We start from the raw sequence: 7,912 nt of genomic DNA on the forward strand, positions 1-7,912 counted from the left end.
GGGGGTTCAAACTATTATAGGAATATTAGGAATTAGGAGTCCTTGTGATGAAAAAGATACGCCATTTTCTGATCTTGAACGAAGGACATGGCAAGTAAAGTACGGGAGAAGTTTCGTTCAGAGAGGAGAGAGGTGTCATCGAGTACGATGTTGATTATCTTGCCTAGAAGATATCTGATCGGAAGTAGCTTCATTTAGAAATACTCTTTGTAACTCAGACGAGCAGCGATAGAAGATAGATAACAAAATGAACCTTTTGATTAGTTCATTTATTTCACTTTTTTTGTTAGAGTAGGCATTGCATTTGGCTAAGATTTAACTGATTATAAATATTATATGAGAAGAAGGGAATACACAGGATCAATTTATTTCATGAGTAGGATAGCGATGACCACCCTCTAAAAAAAGGAAAGTAATGATCAAGACCTTAGCAGACTGGCCGTAACTGTTCATTCTCTTCCTATTTTTTTCTTTTTTATTTTTCTATTCTCATGGGTAAGTATGATATGTGTTGTTTTGCTTTAGTTTCGTAATTGTCACTCCCATGTACTTTTTGAAATAATAAAGGAGTAAAGAAAATCATAGTGTTAGTATATGATCAATAATTTAACTGATGATTTTTCATTGTGGATGTGTTTGTACCTATTGTACTACCTAACTGATTTCAATTCCAAATGTGATTAAATTGATCTTGTTAAACCATGCTTTGTTCCCTGTTCGAAAAAACAAATTGTTGTATAATTGAGATGTTTGGCACCACTTTGCCCTGTTCGACGGCCACCATGCAGGTCACCATAGTTTGTCTCTCCTCCCCCATGACCCCACCCATTCCCCTTCATGAGTATCGTATTGATCGGCTCCTCTCCATGTTGCCGCAGCTATCCAGGGCCACCATCCAGTGTCGAAGGTCGTCGTGCACGGTCTTCGCCGCCTCCTATACACTAGTAGAAAAAACCCCATTCTTCCCGATTGATAAGGGCCTTTTGTCTCGGTTTGTGAACCAGGACTAAAGGGTCGTTACTAATGCCCTAACCCTTTAGTCCGGGTTCTTACACGAATCAGGACAGATGGGCCTCCACGTGGCCGGTGCACCGATCCCAGGCAGGAGGGCCTTTGGTCCCGGTTGGTGGCATCAATCGGGACCAATAGGCATCCACGCGTCAGCATTTCAGGGGTTGGGGTTTTGTTTTTTTAAGGGGGGGGGTTGGGGGTTTTGGGGGTTTAATTTAGGTGTTTCATATATTGTGTTAGCTAGCTAATTAATAGAGAGAAGTGTCCTTTCTTATGTCCGTGCTTGGTCGACGCTATATATACGTATATATAGAGAGGACTAGACACGCTAGCTAGTAAGCAAATGAAGGAAACAGAAAATCGTCATGAACATATGCATACAGAGAGAAGTGATATCGACCACCTCTCCTTCTTCGAGAGATTGTTTGAACAACAAGTTCTCGTATATCTATCCGACACTACCGGCTACATATATACAATAATTATCTCTTACAATATAATCCCCTAATTATATATGAACACTGGGTCCACATAGTATTCTCCGTCTTCAGTGATCACGTGGTCAAGGAAGAATGCCGCCAATTCCTCTTGAATTGCTCGCATACGATCTAGTGCTAGGAGTTCATCCCGCATCCTAAACATCTAATTTGAACAAGGGCGTTGTCGGTGTTAAAACCGGCGGATCTCGGGTAGGGGGTCCCGAACTGTGCGTCTAGGCCGGATGGTAACAGAAGGCAAGGGACACGAAGTTTTACTCAGGTTCGGGCTCTCTCAATGGAGGTAAAACCCTACGTCCTGCTTGATTAATATTGATGATATGGGTAGTACAAGAGTAGATCTACCACGAGATCAGAGAGGCTAAACCCTAGAAGCTAGCCTATGGTATGCTTGTTGATGTGTATGTTGTATATTCTATTGACTAGCCTGACCCTGGTTTATATAATGCACCAGAGGCCTAGGTTAACAAGAGTCCTAGCCGAATACGCCGGTGGGGAGAAGTCCTTGTCTTGATCGCCAAGTCTTTGTGGAATATTCCTTGTATGCGGCAGCTGTCCGAACTGGCCCATGAGTATACGGCCATGGGGGGCCTCGGCCCAATCTAATAAATCGGGAGACGACGTGGTGAGTACCCCCTAGTCCAGGACACCGTCAGTAGCCCCCTGAACCGGTCTTCAAGTTAGGGACGCCCCTCGATTCTTCTGAACTGTTCTTCATCTTCGGTGATTGGTCTTGAAAACTGGTTCAACAAATCTTCTTTATCTTCGATCTTGAGGATCGCCGAAATGCATTCGACGAGTTTACACGTCGGGTATCCGAGGAGCCCCTTTAAGTTTCCGGCCTTTACCAATGCCTTGTTATTTTTATGCCACACCTCGGGTTTGAAGTTGTTCCCGGGCGGCAGCGTCCTCTTGCGTCCGAGCTCCAACGCCGGACTGTATTCGAGGTATCTTTTGCAACCCGCCGGACTGCTTCCCAGCTCCAACGCCGGACTATGTATCCGAGCTCCAATGTCAGACTGTATATCCGAGCTCCAACACCGGACTGTATCCGAGCTCCAACGCCGGACTATATCCGAGGTGTCGTAAATCACCTTGGTTCAAAGAAGTTTGAAGGAGTTTAGCCGAGCTTAATGCCGGAAATGCCCTCTATGGAGCCAGCCACTAGCGCCCGAGATTTATGCCGGGCTGCTTCCGAGGTGGTGCACCACCTCGAATGTGGGCCGATTTTTGTGAATATTTTTTATTGGTGCAATTTATCCTCTGCCGAGATATATAGCCAGTAGCCCTCAAGGTGTGTATCGGTCTAAAACCCGAGATGCACCTGAAGGATGACGTAAGACCGCTGATCCCAATAGCCGCTGAGACTCAGGTTGATTTGCAAAATTGGCCTGAGGATCAAGTCCAAGCTCGGCAGAATACTTCGGGACACTAAAAGCGGCATGCTCAGTCCTCGAGACTCAGGTTGGGTGCGGCCGACCAACCTGAGGATCAAAATCTCCTCGGAAACTATATTGCACATAAAATTTTCTGCATTGGACAAGCAATGCAGTAGCCCTCGAGACACTGGTCGGGTGGTAACACCAGATCAGGGGATCAATGTGCCCCTTTAATATTTGTAAATAATAAGCCTGAAGCCCAGTAGCCCCCGAGCCTTAATGCAGGCACGGGTGGCCGAATTAAGGATCAATATCCATAGTAAAATCACAAATTATGTGAAATGACTCTATGTATCCAAGTACTTTACGTCATTAATGCTCAGATCCGCATTGTACAAAACTTTGTTGACCGACCACCGGCTTCCACCTCCTCGGCCAGTAGCCGAGGAGTGTTTGTCCTACTTTATAAAGCCTTTATGAGGGCAAAGATTTACATCAAACAAGGCAATCTGGCCATACAGTTTTATAAACAAAGGTACGCAGAGAGATATGTTATATTACTGTTTAACAGAAGAAATGTCTTCCAAAGAAAATAGTCCCGCTATCAGTTCCTTTCTTTGGGTTGTCATGCTAAGCATGATCATAAAACCTCAGCACCAATGTAAGAGCAAAATATCGAGGATTTAGTTTGGGAGGCCAGTTAATAGCCCCTGGTAGTGTTCGACGACAGTCGAGGTCAAGCCGTAAACACTTCGGCCATTGTTATGAATGGCCCATCATTTAACACCGTCCTCGGATTGCTGACCAGTTTACGCTTATTGTGACAGTTAGTTTTCGGCTTTCTCCACTGAGGTGCTTAACCATGTGAGCTGGAAGCACAATCGCAGTGGTTCTCCCTTTGCACACCTAGCCGAACAAAGCGAAATGTAGGAGGCAAGTGCAGGAGCCGGGTGATGGGGTCATGTACCTAGGGTAGGGTCATGGACCTGGTCTAAGTGCCTTGCCCAAGGACACCCTTAGAAGAGGTCGCCTTCCAGTCGACCAACGAGGGACTCACTCGACTGACTTGAAGGACTTGACCATGAAGACTCACTCGACCACCAGGAGGTCAAGAGGCACTCTGCACTGCAACGGCCTGTAATTAAGTAGGCTTTATTGTAGTAAAGACACTTTATGTGGGGCGTTACCAGTAACGCCCCGGACTTAACTCACCTTAAACCCTCTCCTACGTGGGCTGGCTGGGGTCCTGGCGCACTCTATATAAGCCACCCCCCTCCACAGGTAGAAAGGTTCGGCATCTTGTAACTCACATACTCATAATCCACTCGACCGCCTCCGGGCTCCGAGACGTAGGGCTATTACTTCTTCCGAGAAGGGCCTGAACTCGTACATCCCTTGTGTTTACAACCTCTCCATAGCTAGGACCTTGCCTCTCCATACCTACCCCCCACTCTACTGTCAGGCTTAGAACCACGACAGTTGGCGCCCACCGTGGGGCAGGTGTTTTAGCGATTCTTGTGGAGAAGTTGCGATTCTTCCGAGTACTTTCATCATGGTGTCTGCTGGAGTTTTGGTCGAGGGTCGAGAGATCCGTCTCGGCGCTCTCACCTTCATCGCCGACGACTCCGCCTGGCTCCAGGAGGCTCCACTCGACGTTGATGCGCTCCCTGTCCGTGGTGCGACGCATTTTCGCGCATGTGTCCGCGACGTTCTGCTGCGGCAACCGTCAACCCCGTATCAGACGACTCCTCCATCGTCCACCCTCCCGGTCTCCCGCCAGCGCAAGCGCTCGGGCCGGTCGAGGCTTCAGCGATGGGTGAGGCACGCGGTGGCTCGCCAATCGGCCACCACCCAAGTTGCGGCAATCGAGCCCGACGAATCTCTCTACGGCTTGTTTGATCTGTCGACTGGCTCCGTAGAGACTGCATCCGAGTGCGGTAGCAGTGATCCAGCGGCGGAAATCTTGATGGTCGACGGGCCCCGCAGTCCCCCTGGCTTCGCCCGTGATGATGGAGCAGGTGACGGAGGCGACCCCGCACGACGCCACGAAGAGTACTAGCCCGAGCCACTCGACTCTCTGCAAAGAGAGGAACTTCGCCGCAGGAACGTGGATGCCCTGCGTACTCCCATCGCAGGAGAAACCCCCGAGGCTCGTGCCTTGGAGGAGGCACGTCTGGCCAATTTGGCCGAGCGCACTCGACTGGAGAATCTTCAGCGAGCACTCGACGAGCGCGCGCGGCAACGAGTTCCCGACACCAGTCGACGTCAACTCTTCCCGCCGACTCAGGTATATCGAACCCCAATCCAGAATTTAGCAGCTGCGACCCGTATAGCAGAGTCCATCCAGCCTTCGCAGTCGGAAGCTGGCAGAGGTTTGCTGCAGATCAGGGATCTGCTCCGGGCAGCAGGAGATCAGAATTCAGCAGTGTCTCAGTCGCGCAACAGAATTCACAGTCGATCCGTCACTGTGAATACGGTTCAGTCGGCTCACAGCCCCAGATCGCCTCTGCGGCGTGAAGGGCGCGAGAATCGGCAGATCAATATGGCGACCGACTCGACCGAGATGATAGGCGTCGAGTGCCCAATTCCCCTCCGAGGGGTGGGTCTTACGCTCCTCGACAGCAAGATGACAGGCGTCAGTACAGTACATGGCGAAGGGTTCCAGTCGACCCCAGAGAACCAGGCTTCGATGCGCGATCCATTATCGTGCAAGGTATGGTCGACCAGAACAGAGCCCATCGAGGTGGACTCGACAGAGATGCACCCACAAGTAGTCGAGTGCATGTTTCTGGTCCTGAATGTTTCAGCAGAGCCATCAGAGCCGCCGTTATCCCTTCCAATTTCAGGTTGGCAACAGGAGTCAGCAAGTTCACTGGTGAGTCTAAGCCTGAAACTTGGCTTGAAGACTACCGAGTGGCAGTTCAGATTGGTGGTGGGAACGACGAGGTGGCCATGAAGCATTTGCCCCTCATGCTGGAAGGTTCTGCCAGGGCGTGGTTGATCAATTACCTCCTAGCAGCATTTACACTTGGGAAGATCTGTCCCGAGTGTTCATCAGAACGTTTGAAGGAACCTGCAAGCGACCAGCTGGATTGACAGAGTTGCAAGTCTGCGTGCAGAAGGCTAATGAGACTCTCAGAGAGTATATTCAGAGGTGGATCACTTTGCACCACACTGTGGAGAATGTGTCCGATCATCAGGCAGTCTGCGCCTTCAAAGATGGCGTCCAGAACAGAGAACTGAGTTTGAAGTTTGGTCGAACCGGTGACATGACCTTGAGTCGGATGATGGATATTGCTACCAAGTACGCCAACGGCGAAGAAGAAGACCAACTCCGAAGCGGAAAACACAAGCCGAGTCAGTCGAAAAAAGGAAACACCAGTCGGAAACAGAAGCGGAAGGCTGAACCGGCAGCTCCTGGAGAGGCTCTGGCCGTGACTCAAGGAAAGTTTAAGGGGAAACCAAAAGGATCCTGGAACCCCAAGAAGGTAAAGGATAAAGAAGGGAACGACGTAATGGATATGCCATGTCACATCCACACGAAGAAAGACGAAGAGGGGAATATCATCTACCCAAAGCACACCACTCGCCAATGTCGACTCCTGATCCAGCAGTTTCAGGGAAAACAGTCTAAGGACAAGGAGAAGGAGTCGGACAAGGCTAAAGACAAGGAGGACAGTGAGGAAGGATATCCGCATATCAACTCCACTTTGATGATCTTTGCAGATGTGGAAAGCAGGAGTCGACTGAAGGTCATTAACCGAGAGGTGAACATGGTTGCCCCAGCAAAGGCAAATTATCTGAAATGGTCTCAAATACCCATCACATTCGACCAATCTGATCACCCGACTCATATTGCCACCCCTGGGAGGCAAGCTTTGGTGGTCGATCCAGTTGTCGAAGGCACTCGACTGACAAAGGTGCTGATGGATGGTGGAAGCGGACTGAATTTGTTATATGCAGACACACTGAAAGGAATGGGCATTCCGATGTCCCGACTGAGCACTAGTAACATGAGCTTTCATGGAGTTATACCAGGGAAGAAAGCCGAGTCACTCGGCCAAATAGCTTTGGACGTGGTGTTTGGTGATTCGAAACATTTTCGCAAAGAAAAGTTGACGTTTGAGGTCGTGGATTTTCAGAGTGCATATCATGCCATTTTGGGGAGACCAGCTTACGCACGGTTCATGGCTCGACCATGTTACGTGTACCTCAAATTGAAGATGCCCGGCCCCAAAGGAGTGATCACTGTCACCGGTGATCGGAAAAAGGCAGAAGAGTGCTTTCAGAAGGGCTCAAAGATTGCTGATTCCCAGGTGACAGCGGTCGAGTTCGAAGAATACAAGCAAAATGCAGATCCGAGTGACTTGCTGCGATCAAAGAAACCCGCCACAGAGTCTGCATTCCAGTCGTCCGGTGAGACGAAGCCTGTTCATATTCACCCGACCGACCCCGATGCAGCTCCGACTCGCATCTCCACAACACTCGACCCAAAATAGGAAGAAGCGCTCATCCAGTTCCTCCGTGAGAACTGGGACATTTTTGCATGGAAGCCCGCTGACATGCCAGGTGTTCCCAGGGGACTGGCTGAGCATCGCCTAAGAGTCGACTCATCTGCAAAACCAGTCAAAGAGCATCTTCGGCGGTCCGCCGTCCAGAAGAGAAAAGCCATTGGTGAAGAAGTGGCTCGACTGTTGGCGGCAGGATTTATCCGAGAGATATACCACTCCGAGTGGCTCGCTAATGTCGTCATGGTTCCTAAGAAGGACAAGTCGCTCCGAATGTGCATTGATTTCAAGAACATCAACCGGGCCTGCCTGAAAGATCATTTTCCTCTCCCTCGCATAGATCAAATTGTTGACTCGACCGCGGGATGCGAGAGGCTATCTTTTTTAGATGCCTACTCCGGGTACCACCAGATCCGTCTGTACGGACCCGACGAGGTAAAAACAGCTTTCATCACTCCATTCGGATGCTTCTGCTATATCACCATGCCATTCGGCCTCAAGAATGCCGGAGCCACAT

Source organism: Triticum dicoccoides, chromosome 3A (assembly GCF_002162155.2).
Source record: "Triticum dicoccoides isolate Atlit2015 ecotype Zavitan chromosome 3A, WEW_v2.0, whole genome shotgun sequence".
NCBI lineage: Eukaryota > Viridiplantae > Streptophyta > Magnoliopsida > Poales > Poaceae > Triticum > Triticum dicoccoides.